A 13392-nucleotide genomic window follows, 5' to 3' on the forward strand; every position below is an offset into this window, starting at 1 on the left:
TTCATAACATATATGATTCAAAAACTGATCTAGGATACATATCAAATATAATGTTGCACAGTAAGAACTGTTGCTGCTGATCCAGGGTACATATTACTAAGAACACAGTAGCTTCTCTCTAGCTAATTGCGTACACTAAGAACATCATCAGTCCAATGGCTCCAACAAGAAGGAAATTTTGCTGCTGATCCAGGGAGTATGAACCAAATCACTGCAGCAGCTAGGAGTGCAAGGCAAAGCTTCTTAAATTTCCTTCTTTGGGCTTGCTTCTCGTTGATTTGGACTTCCTTGTCGCGTGCGTCTATCAGCGGATCATCTAGCTTCTCTCCCAGTGATTGATATTAGTAGTATGTTTCAAAAAAGTTGATATTAGTAGTAGCTCATCCATTGTGCGCGCAGATTAACTTGCTGGGTTGCAGTCATCAGTTGATTTGAGTTGTTTCCACTGACCTAATCTGTTGAGCATAGTTGCAAATTGTCAGGTAGCATTGGGTCTGATTCTAGAAAGAGAGATCTTTACTCAGTTGCTGATGGGGAGCTGCCAGGATCCTGGGGATTTTGGAGGAGATGTCATGATCTTGGTCTCCATTGTACAGCCTCTGCTAGAGGAGATCAATGCCATTTTGGTCAATGTTCCCCATCCATCCACATGTACATCTTATTAATGAATCAGTCATTGCATTGCATGAAAGATATGTGTTTTCTGATGCCGTTCAGGGTTAACCTACAGGTTAAACACCAGCTGGACATGCTCAAATGCACCTGAAACACAAGGATGCCCAATCACCTGATGATTGTACATATCTACTACTGTACTGCACAAGCTAATTAACCTAGCTTGCATTGTAAAATGAAGATTTGTTGGTGTTTCTTTTAGAAACTGCTGGTGGTTGGTTCCAGACTCCCTTTTTGTTAAGCTGTCAGAGATGTCTTTGCTGTATGTGTTTGTGCCCTTATAGAACTTATCTCCGTGAAACAAAACACATCTCCTGTTTCTCTTTCTTCTCCTATGCCTCGCTGTATTTCGTTGGCTAGCAAGATGATTAACGCTTCTTTAATCTCTACCTTTTGATTTCCATCAACCAAATGACGTGAAAAATAGAAAACATTAAAATTCAGACTTGTGCTCGCTAGCTCCACTAGATACGTTTAGAGATCTTTAAGCAATTTATTTAAGTTTGATCCCCAGTTTGATTTGTCATACTCATACACTTTCTCTCTCACATAGTATCATGCCTTTTCTCATTGTCGAGAATACCATATGAAAACTATTATAGTACTACATGCTCTGCTTTATGATTCGTGAACTTCTGTAGAAGAGAACGGAAAAGGTAACAACACCATTCATGCCTTCACACAGCAACCACAAAGAACCTTCTGCTCTTCTCTAACAGTTCTTATATATTTTGTTGTTTTCCTCTTGCTCAAGATAAACAAAAACTAAAGAAACCATGAGTTGCAAGTACCTAATATCTTGAGATGAAGATAACAATGACGGTCATCGGCTAGGCTGCCTGCGATTTCACAGCAATAAAGCGAAGATGTTTGGCCTCTTTTGTTTCTTAGGTGTTTGCTTTATCGTGTCACCGGTCAGCACAAAGCTTACTATGAGCAGAGTTATTTTTTACCTATCAAACTTTTTTTTATTTGTATCGAACTAAAATTGTTATAAACATATGCTACATCTTAAGCTCTACTTGATCCATTATGGAACTTGATAACATATGATGCATCCGACCATATTACCTTGATCACAATATAATTACGACACAAAACTCAGCCACTCATGCGTGCATCACCTATCCTATTACTATTACTACATGGCGCCCAAATCGGGAGAATCACCCCCCTGCGACCATCGATGATCAACTCACGAAACAGAAAGATTGGCGCAGCGTAATTATGTGATGCCTTTCTATTCTTGCTTCCTATTATTCCTTGATAAAAAGAAAACATGCCTAGGCACCTGCACTCCTACTGTATCAAACCACCAAGCCACGAGTACAAACATAAGTCCAAATCCGAACACACACACACACCCAAGATAGCACGACACCCAGTACGAGGGATTTTGCTGAGGACATAGCTCAACAAGCCCTAATATAAGAACAAAAAAAAGACGGAAAAGACCGCAATGGAAGGAGCTAATCCGGCTCGGGTGGTGGTGGAGGGAGCGACGGTGCCAAGCGGGAGGCCATCGTCTGTAGGGCTGCAAAGATGGAGTCGATGGCGTCCTCATCCTGTTGGCGGCTAAGCGGCCTCCAGAGCTGCATATAACAACACATTTTGAACACCGCGTCAATCGCACGTCGAAGATGCACACATTGAATTACAAGCTTATTTCGGACCGTTCAAAGCGTCCACGCGAGGACACCAATAACCAGCCATCTAATGTACCGTCCCGAAGGAGGGGAGGCCTGGATCTCGACGTAAAGGCCGGGGAAGTTGGTGTTACACCAATGTCCCCTAATGGTCTCGCGGAGGCAGGTCCACATAAACTGGGTGGAAATAGACGAGAAGAAGATGTAGTTGGAGTCTTCCATAGTGCCACATAGGGGGCACTGCCATCTCCGGGACCATTTTGCTTGAGCACCACCACTCCAGATGGAACCCGACTGCAGATCCACTACCACATGAAGATCCTAATCTTCAACGGGAGCCTGATCTTCTAGATCATCTCAAAGGGCTCCAGAGCAGGAATGGAAGCGATGGCCCGGTAAAGAAACTTCATCGAGAACTTGTGTGATGGCTCTAGATGCCATGAGGTGCGATCGGCAATCCGGTCTACGTACGGTCCATGGAGGGCGGTGGTCACAAGGAGCTCGTGCCATGCGTTGGTGTCCGGGGGCCCAAATGGCTGTCGGAAAGCCAGGCGCCCTAAGTTAATAAGGGACGCCTCAACAAAGATCCACAGGTCCACCGTGTTGGCAAAAATGTTAGGGAAGCGGGCGGCAAAGGGGGTCCCGCCCACCCATCGGTCAAACCAAAACAAGGTGGAGGTCCCGGAGCCCACCTTAATGGAGTTCCCGATGCGGAGGACCGGGAGTAGTTGGATAACCGACTGCCAAAAATGCAAGCCTCCCGATCTCTGATAGAAGGCCATGTGCTGCAAGAGAATACTCTCTGCGTGTGTGTAATGTTAGCAAAAATAGGCTAGCGGGTGGCTTTTTGTGGGATCAAAAGCTATAGTTTTGTGGGACTAACCGTTTGAGGGACCCGCTAGCTTGGGTTAATCCCCCAAACCAGAAATTTTCTCCCTAAATCTGACTACTTGGGGATCTGCTAGAGATGCGCTTAAGCAATAGATGGGTCTGATATCTTATGCAGTCTTACCATGCTAAAGTAAAACCTTATTTGTTGAACTGCATTACCAAATAATGGATTGCTATCTTGTGTAGTACTTGTTTAGGTTAGTTGATATTGCTGTTAGTGCTTAGCCATATGTGTTGTTCCTTTGTCATATTGCCAGTTACCACATACTTCTAGATAGTGAATCTCCATCAGAGAAGTGTACAATTCATTATAGCGAGCCTTGTCAACATTTTTGAGGTGTTTGTATTCAGTGCTCCTATAAAACCCACCTGGTGGTTTCAGACGCGTTCCGAGTCCATGCGGTATCTGATCCTCCGGGATCGTCACTCAGCAAGCACCCGACCTGGGCGAATGTGCTGTGACATTCATGCATTTGATACTAAGATCTAAGGACATTGCACTTGTCCCTATATCTTTGATTAGTTTGGTGGTATGTTGCTAATGCGTACACTGTGATTATCACATTAACACCAATTAGTATAAAATCAATGTATGTTTGCTATCGATTTGATAGCTAGATTCTTCGTGTAGCATACACTTTGTTATGTCGGTACTTTGCGTGTCAGTTTCCATGATTGTTTCCCCAGCCTCCACCATCTTACTAAATTACTTTTCTCGACTAGGGTCAAACTTATAACTCAACATTCAAATGAAGCTTTATACTTAACATTATCACACTGTCACTTGCATTGAGCATAAGTCAAACGAGCTATTTATGCTACCAGCCTGGTGAGTCATGACGCACCTTCAGGCTATTTGTGTCACCTGGCAAGTTTTCATCAGGCCTAGCCTGTGATGTTGCATCGCAACCTATGTAGATTACTTTATCTTTTTCACATATCCTTGTTGGACGAATCTGTTGGATATTTGATGTACATATTTGTGCTTCTTTTAGTATTTTTCTGTTCTTCTATGCTAAACCTCTATTTTTGGAGTATTTTCTGCAATGGAGTATGAGAGGATTCACAAGGTCCAGGTACGAGATCTGGTCCATCGAGGCCTCGCTTGATCCCGCCTGCCTAAAATTCCTTCTTTGTTCATACCCACAGTTGCAGTTCCTCGTGCTTCACTTACAGTTTTCTTCGCATCTCGGGAAGTATTTCGTTTCTACGGATGCAGAGAATGCTTTCTCCTCCCCATTTCGAAAATAGGGGAGGACGCATAAAAATATCGAAAATTTTAAAAAGTGGGAATTTTGAAATAGAATGTTTAATAAATTATAAAATGTTTGTGGATTCAAAAATACTCGAGATTTTGCAGAAAATGTTTGAAATTTTGAAAACAAATATTCGAGAAATCAAACAATGTTAATGATTTTTTAAAAGTTTATGAAGTACTTTTTATAATGAAATTGTGCAAATTTTTGTCAATTCTAAAAATGATCATGAATGGAAAAATATTCTAAAAGTTCAAAAAACAATGGTTTGTGACTTATAAAATAGTTTTTCATTCATAAAATGTTTGCTGATTTAAAAAATGATCACGCATTTCTTTGTCCCATTGCAACGCACGAGCCTTTTACTAGTATAATATAATATCACTAATACAAATATAGTTGACATCTGACGGTGCAGGCGGTGGACACCCAAAGATAAGGAACCATCACCGGTTCATAGATCGGGTGAGAACCCTCAAGAATCTGCCAGGTATTGGAGAACCTCGCGTCCAATGCAGCCATGCAGCGATGGATGTGCTCTTCCTCCTCCATGGGGGCCGGCTCCCTTCGCACTGATAGTGGCCCATGCGACCGCCACCAAAGAAGTTCAAAGTCGACGATGAGACCCAGATTCCTCACCATGGCGCGCCCCCGGGAAGGTGACACCTCCGAGTGCCACCTCAGCGGAGCCGAGTCCCGGACATGGCGCCTCACAAGGAATTTGCCGACCACTCGACGACGAGGATGCGGGCCGGGCATCGTCAACATCGAGACAAATTCCTATGAGAACATTTTCTTATTATTTGTTTTACTTTCTAATCTTCTATATCTAAATAGCTAGCCGCCACTAACCTATTTCTCTCAACATGAAAGTATGACACCTTATCAAGCAAATATACAATAATAAAACACTATATATATATGTATATATATATATATTGCAAATATCCCCACAACAACGTTTGGGGCATCATCTAGTTTTACAAACAAGTTCGCCTCGCAAGAACCCTCGAGGAGGAGGTGTGGGGATGTCTCACCAGAGAAGGAGACAACCGACACGCGAAGGAGACGACCGAAGGAGAAGCAGACGACGGGGTCGGTGTCAGGATCGGAGCCGGGGTCGAGGTCGCCGGGGTCTCGTTGGGAGGACCTGTGGAGGTAGCAGTGGTGGCGGTGCAGAGTGGAGAGGGAGGGAGTAAGGGTAGAGGGAGATAGTGAGGGGAGGCGACGGCGATGTAGAGTGGAGAGGGAGGGAGTGAGGAGGGGGAGAGTTAGGGAGTGAGGGGCGTGCGTGGAGCGTGGGAGTGAGGAGGGGGATAGGGAGAGAGTGAGGGGCGGCGGCGACAGTGCAGAGTGGAGATGGAGGGAGTAAGGAGGGGGAGAGGGCAGAGATGGGCGTGTGTAGGAGTAGCGCGGGTCATAGAAGGCGCTACTGCTATGGCCTTAGCAGTAGCATTTCTTCCTCACGAACATTACTACTATAGAGCGCCACTGCGTGTCGCGGTCGGACAGATTAGCAGTAGAACCTATTTGATGACGGCCACTACTGCTAACAAGATATTGATGACGAGTTGATGTATATACTTCTCGCCCCTCGTTGGTTACCCCAAGTGGAAGGTGGAGATGTAGTCAGCAGCAAATTTCCCTCACACAAAGACTGTAAGGTTTATCGAACCAGTAGGACTCCTAGGATCAACAAGTAGTTGTCTCCCACCCCGGCGCTAGCAGAAGACGTGGACCTGCACTGTCGCACCCTGTTTTTCATCCCAAGTTTTCTGTGTTGCAAAAATCAGAGCTTGTTAAAACTTTTTCAAATAATGTTGTGAGTGCAATGTCAACCCTTGTTTGAGTGTATGCTTGCTTGTGTGATGACTCAAACCCATGAAAAACTTATTATTTTGCTCTCATCAAAAACCCTTTTTCTCTTGCATCAAGATCATCTTCATCATGTTGGGATACACTACTAGCTCATGAAGCCAAGTGGCACTTCCAACTAAAGTTGGTGATCTCATCCTAATATCATTTTCACTCATTCAAAACATTATTTGGTGATTTAAAATATTTTTCCTATTTTATATCTATGTCTATTTCTAAGGCCAGTAATGATAATTCCACAAGGAAAATTTCTTTCCTGCCTTAGAAAATTCCGAGTAAATTCATGGAAGCTCAGAAGGACATATATTCTCCATACATAAGATTTTCAACCCTATTTTATATTAATATTACTTGAGTAAAACCCTGAAAACCATTTCTGTCTGTTTTAGCTTTTTGAGATGTTTCCAAAGGAAAGTATCTCAGTAAATTCCCATAAAATTACAGGATCCCTCCCAAACCATATTAGGTGCTCACCTAAAATCTCACCTTGATCCAAGGTGGGTAAGTGCACTTAGAGAGCCCAAAACCCTCTCTGTCCAGAGTAGAGTTGGAACAACTCTACATTGCAAAGTTTTTCCAATGGAGCTGAAACTTTGCAGAGGTGTTTAACACCCCAAATGAGGACTCCACACCAAAAATGGGATTTGTGAGACTCTGTTTGACAACACTTCCTTTGTAAGGGACAATACTGGTCACTTTGAGACATTTTCAAGTTTGCAAAGCCAAACTTGTTCAATGGAGCTCATATTTGGTGGAACCCCATGTTTTTACCCCAAGGCCAAACCTGTTAAGTTTCATCTACAGTGGTGGAGTGGAAGCACCCCAAGTCACTGTCGAACACCTACTGACAGGAAGGTAAAAACCTTCCTAGCCACTATTTTACCCAATGTCAAGGCCCTTAAACTTGGTGGGTTAGAGCACCAGAACACCGTGAGCACCCACTCAACCAGCCCCTCCCCAATTCCAAGCACAAGTGACAAGAACTCCAATTTAAGCTGCAGGACAGTACTGGCTACACTAGTATTCCTTGCTCCCTTGACCAGCTCGAGCTCCCACTAAACCACAGCAGCTAGGCACACTCCTAGCAACACCCAGGACATGGAGGACACGTCCCAAGTGCCCCAGAGCGAGCCAACATGCCGTGGCATGCCAAAATTGCGCTCTGGGCGCGTTGCAGAGAGCCACCCACAAGGGGCCGACGCTCCGGCCGGTCCCAGCCTCCCCAGTAGTGTCCAATCACTCCCCTGACAGCCCCTTAGTGCAAAGCTACCCCAGGGACCCTCTCCCCCTCGCGCAAGAGCTCAGGCGACGCGTGCCTGTGCGCGCCCGACGCGGCCGAGCATGCACGATCGCTGCAGTTCGTCCCCACTCACTTTCCCTCTGCGGCCGTTGCATCAGGAGGCCCTAAACCACGTCCCGAACCCGTGGTTTCGCGGCCAGCACCTCACAGTGCTTGCACGCGTGCCACGGTGAGTCACCGGCGTGCCCGAGTCGGGTCACTGTCGTTGGTCTATAAATAGACCCCCCCGGCACTCCAGCACCCCCAAGCAGCTTCAGCACAACCAGTAGACACTCCCTAACCACCCAATCGAGCTCGCAGAGCCCCGGTGCTCGAGATCGACCGAGGCCCCTCTGCCTCGGAGCTCCGTTCGATCTCCGGCTACACGTCGGCTCCTGCGCTGCCCGACCTCTCATTACACTCCCCTCGACACCAGGAACATTTCCCCTAACTCTCCCGAGCAAATCCATACCTCTAGCCCCTAGTTCAACACGAACCTGGAACCCTTCCGCCACGAGCGCCTTGTCGCCGGCGACCCTGACCACCTCCGGTGACGTCCCGACCACGAGCAGGTAGGCGGAGGCATGAGGAACCCGTTCCCGTTCCTAGCTAGGCCTGAGGACAACGGCAGCCTCGCCGGCATCCATCTCCACCTCTCTGGCCAGAGGTAGGAGAAGGACCCGACAGGTGGAGCCCACCTGTCGGTATCCTGGGGCAGCCAGCGCGCGCAGCCGCTGACGCTGACCCCTGGGGCCCGCAGGTCAGGTTTGAACCTGGCCCGCGCGTGCCTGGTGGCCAGGCCTCCTGGATCTGTTTCCCTGGCCTTTTCCTTTTGTTTTAATCCAACAAACTTAATGATTTTTATAAAAAGATTTAGCCAGTAGAAAAATATAATTCTTCCACCAGTATTTTTCTAAAAATGAGTAGTATTTGATTCTGTAATAGTTGACATTTATCAATAACAGAAACTATTTTGGTATAAGAAAATGATATTAAAAAGCACTTGTTTGCTTCTGTTTGCTTTTAAATAAATATGCTTAGCTAATAAAACAGTAGGGAACATTTTTCAAAATAATAACCTGAATTTATTCAAGCCTTGCAACTTTTTTAAAAGCACTTTGTGAACTGTTTTAGTAAAAGCTAGTATTTATTTACTCCTTTCTCGACGGTAGAATTACTGAGTGATGGAGGATCCGGAGCGGAAGACCTCGAAGACCCCGGATACCTAGCTGACCAAGGCAAGCATGCCCTTTTGCCATGACTTAAGTAAATAAAATGATGCATGCTAGAATAGCAAGTACTTTCCGTTGCATGTAACCACGATGCCGGTTCATCACCGATGTGATGATACCGAAGGCTTCTTCGAAGCCCTTGCACTATAGTAGTGTTATTGCATGGCTTCTCGGAGCACAAACATGATGAGCTTGATCCTACCATCTACGAGGATTTTGCTACTGTCATGTTGACTAGTAGAGTTAATCACTACATTGAGCTTGACCCCGTGAGGGTCGTGATATTATCATGTTGACAAGTAATGTTAAGGTATATCATGTGGACAAGTAATAATAGAGCATTTTATCATGAGCATGATGTTGAGTTAAATAAAGAGTTTATGAAAACCCCGTCGGGTGCCACTAATGCCTGAGGGTGATGATGAGTTGGTGATCACTTTTGGTGAAGTGATGCACCGACGATTTTGGTGTGAGTATGGTTTCGGAAATGGATTAGATTTATGATGTGTCGACCGTCCCAACCTTACCCAGTACAACCACGATACCCCTTTATGGGACGGGGCTTTGTCGATTACTCTGGTCGGTGCTAGCAAAGAGCCACATTACTAGTGGCGGGAGTGATCGGTGTCACTCTCGTGATGGGGTCGTGCCAGGTAGGACGACTATGCCATTATTATGAGTTCCAGGCACACCGTTGGTCCCTGCATGGTTGATACAGTCCAGAGTCGGTGCTCGTAAGACGTACAACATGTGGGTTGGGTACCAATCGAGTGGATCTCTTTGTCTAGTATCGTTAGAGGAAAGATGATGATCGAATACTTACCTCGGGTATATGTGATATACCGCGAGTCGTGGATGACACGGAAGTATTCCGTTTCTCGTGGGTCCAGCGTACTACCTCTGCAGAGTGTAAACTATTCGAATAGCCGTGTCCACGGTCAAGGACAGTTGGGTGGTGCTGCTTAAACTACGTCCTGAGTTTCTGCATAAACCAAGTGTGGGTGCATGGTGTTAAAAAGGTGTCGTTATAATCATGATAATCGCAATAATATGATCAAGTTCGGTGACTTGACTTATAGAGTAAACCCGGATGGTTTAGCCCTCATTAATACCTTGAGATTATGACAAGTCCAATGACTTGGCATATAGGGTGAACCGGTGTGTTCAACCCTTTACAGATATGTCAATATCTGTAACCTGTTCTTCAAAAGTAGCTCTTTAACTTGTTGCACATACTTGATCATACCACCACATCGCATTCCACTCGAGATATCTGTTACTGTTATTCATTACCATATATATGTCATGGGCTGTTTGCGAGTACATTCAAAGTACTCATTGGCTTGCCACTGGTTATGTTATTGACCAGACATGGAAGGACCGGAGTTTGGCGATGAGTACGCCGTCGGAGACGGACCTGCGATCTAGGACGCTTCCGAGTCAGAATGCATGTCGGTGTAGGCTTGATGGCATGGGCACCGCTTAGCCCTTACGAGTTTCCGCTACTCGATGTATCCCTTTATTTGGCTTTAGGCCTTGCTCTTGAACCCGACCTTCTGGTCGTTTGATGTAATAATTTGGTACTTGGATGTAAGACTCTATTATTCAGTATCTGTGTTCAGTGAACATTGATCCTTGGGGTCACTGGGCACGGCGAACTCGACTTGCTAGTCGGGGTCCCCACAGAACTGGTATCAGAGCCATCCTGACTATAGGAAGCCTTAGATAGCATGGACGTTAACCGAGAACGTTAGGACGCCGGCCTTGCACAAGACTCTTGCACATACAACCTCCTGACTTCTCTCCTATGCCTTGTAGATGGCTGCTGTACCTGAGACGCTTCTGGAGACCGGCTTTCCACTACTTCTGGTGGATTGTCTCGAGAAGTGCCACGTACGACGCACGCCCATCTTCCTCTACCACGAGCACTGGGTCAACGCCGACACCAAGGAATATCACGTGGACGTGATAGTGAAGGCTAATGACTCCCCGTCTAGTTGGTTCTTTGAAGGACCACAGATGGGAGAGCTGATGTTGGCAGTGGAGACGGCTGCACGAGAGGCGCTCGTGCAACTCCGCAGCATCCTCCCTGAGGTGGCTAATGAGCCTGTCACTCGTCATCTACCTTTCATTAAGGAAGGAGTGGATGGGAGTTGGACACTCACCCCCGCCACGGAGGATGGGATGCCATTGAGATTTCAGACCTACTTCAGTCTCTCGTCAGACACCCTGACACACTTCCTGGTTAAGGAATCAGTCAAGCTTCGCCAAGAGCTGCACCTAGTCAAAGGCCTGCTCCACACTGAGAAGATGCAGAACCGCAAAGTAAAGAAGGCAAGCGCACCTGAAGGGAGGGCCGCTGTTGCCACTAGGGGTGGTGTGTTACCCATCCGGGCAGTCCCTCTTCAGAGTTGCCGCCTGACAGCGGAAGAGTACACTGAGATCTTCGCTGCCTCGCCCAAGAGACGCCGAGACGTGCGGATTCTTTCTTCCACTCCTATAAAGGAAGAGTATGTTGATGAAGATGAGGATCCTGTTGAGTCCGCCTTTGAGACCGAGCAGTCCGCTGCGTAGGTTTTAGCGTAGGCAATCAGAGTACCCGAGTATAGGGTATCCTTGTATCCGTTTTAATTTGCGTATGTGTGCTTGATTTAAGTCACCTATTGCCTTGGGCAGTCTGTAAGTGACTACGTCACCTAGTTGTCATGAATGCAATTTCCAGTTTGTCAAAAACTTTGGTTTTAAAACTTGGCACATGCACGTATTGGACCTCCCCTCTTACTAGGAGCAAATCCTTGTACTCCCAAGCAAGGTGGCATTTTGACCTATCTGTTTCTATGACAGGATGGTGAACGCAACCCACAACAGCACCTTCGGCAACCCCGGCGCCGGCTCCTCAAGGACGCCGCAGGGAACCGAAGGAGAAGCTCACGCTAGAGGTCACCACGAGCAACCTAGAGACCTTCCGCCACCACCTCCTCCTGAGAACTTGACGATGGCTCAATTCCTTCAAGCTCTTCGAGAGGAGCGTCAAGCCAGCAATGCCGCTATCCAGTAGCTGACCCAAGTCCTGGTGGACAACCCGCCGTGGAATGAGTATGGTGGTGGTCGCTCTACTCTTTCTGAGTTCATGCGGACTACGCCCCCCATATACACGGAATCTACTGAACCCCTGGACGCTGATGACTGGATTCGCACCATTGAAGACCTCCTTGCGCTGGTCAAGTGCACTGATGATCATGAGAAGGTCCTTTATGCTTCTCACTGTCTCGGAGGCACCGCCAGGGCATGGTGGGATGGATTCCAGATCATGCGGGCAGGGCAAGTCATCACGTGGGAGATGTTCAAGGAAGGATTTCGTGCGACTCACATTCCGCCTGGACTGATGACCATTAAGAAGCGGGAATTCCGAGCCTTGAGGCAGGGCAGTGGAACTGTTAAGGAGTACCTGCAGAAGCTTAATCTCTTGTCAAGGTACGCACCTGAAGATGTTAACACTGAGGCCGCTAAGGTGGAACGCTTCATGGAAGGGTTACAGCAGTCCCTGCAATACCAGCTGGTGGTTTGCGACTGCCAGACTTTCAGCGAGTTGGTTAACAAAGCACTTATGCTGGAAGACAAGCGTCGTGCAATGGACGACACCCGCAAGCGCAAGCTTATAGGCAGTGGAGGACCCGGTAACGCAAGACCAATACCGTGGTAGTCAGCACCTACAAGACCCAGCTTTCAGCAGCAACAGTACAAGTACCCGGTGTTCCGCCAGAATTATCAGCCTCAGTAGCAAGTCAAGCCAGTAGTCAAACCACCGAACAACGGTGGGGTCAATACCAACCCTCCAGGGCAAGTCACCTGCTTTGGGTGTGGTCAGACTGGGCACTATTCCAGGCAGTGCCCCAACAAGAAGCCCGACGCACCGCGTCCCAATGCACCCAACCCCGGTCAAGGTGCACCAGGGAGGAACCAGGCCCCCCGCAACCAACAGTTCAATGGTAGGGGCCGGATCAATCACATCACTCCAGAAGAAGCACAGGAAGACCCGGACTGCATTCTGGGTACGTTCCTCGTCAACTCAACTCCAACAACAGTGTTGTTTGATTGTGGTGCTTCGCATTCTTTTGTTACTCAAGGGTTTGCGGAGAAATGCGGTTTAAACCCCACTTCACTCCGAGGACAGATGGCAATTCAAACCCCGGGAGCAGTATTAAGGACTAACCTAGGGTGTAGAAGGGTCGAGATAGTTATCAATGGGACGAGTTTCTTGGCAGACCTCATTGTGCTTAAATCACAAGGTGTGGAAGTAATCCTCGGTATGGATTGGTTGGCCAAGAACCAGAGTCTTTTGGACTATGCCAACAGAGCCATCACCATGATAAGCAACCAAGGGGTCATGGTCAAGTTCATCTCCGAACCAGTATCGGCTCACGCACCTCAAATCAACAGTCTCTCCGAGGTAGAGCTTGATCGAGTGCCTATAGTCTCTGAATACCCGGACGTCTTTCCTGACGAGCTACCCGGAATGCCTCCTGACCGAGACATTG

The 13392-nt window shown here is 47.1% G+C and overlaps 1 long non-coding RNA gene across 1 annotated transcript; it reads left to right on the forward strand.

Moving 5' to 3' along the window:
• Positions 1-520: 520 nt before the first annotated feature.
• Positions 521-940, forward strand: LOC123407742. The gene is made up of 2 exons (XR_006612665.1): positions 521-626; positions 731-940. It is a non-coding gene; the product is annotated as an uncharacterized LOC123407742 (long non-coding RNA).
• The last annotated feature ends 12452 nt before the right edge of the window (positions 941-13392 follow it).

The sequence above is a fragment of the Hordeum vulgare genome, chromosome 1H (genome assembly GCF_904849725.1).
Source record: "Hordeum vulgare subsp. vulgare chromosome 1H, MorexV3_pseudomolecules_assembly, whole genome shotgun sequence".
NCBI classification, from domain to species: Eukaryota; Viridiplantae; Streptophyta; class Magnoliopsida; order Poales; family Poaceae; genus Hordeum; species Hordeum vulgare.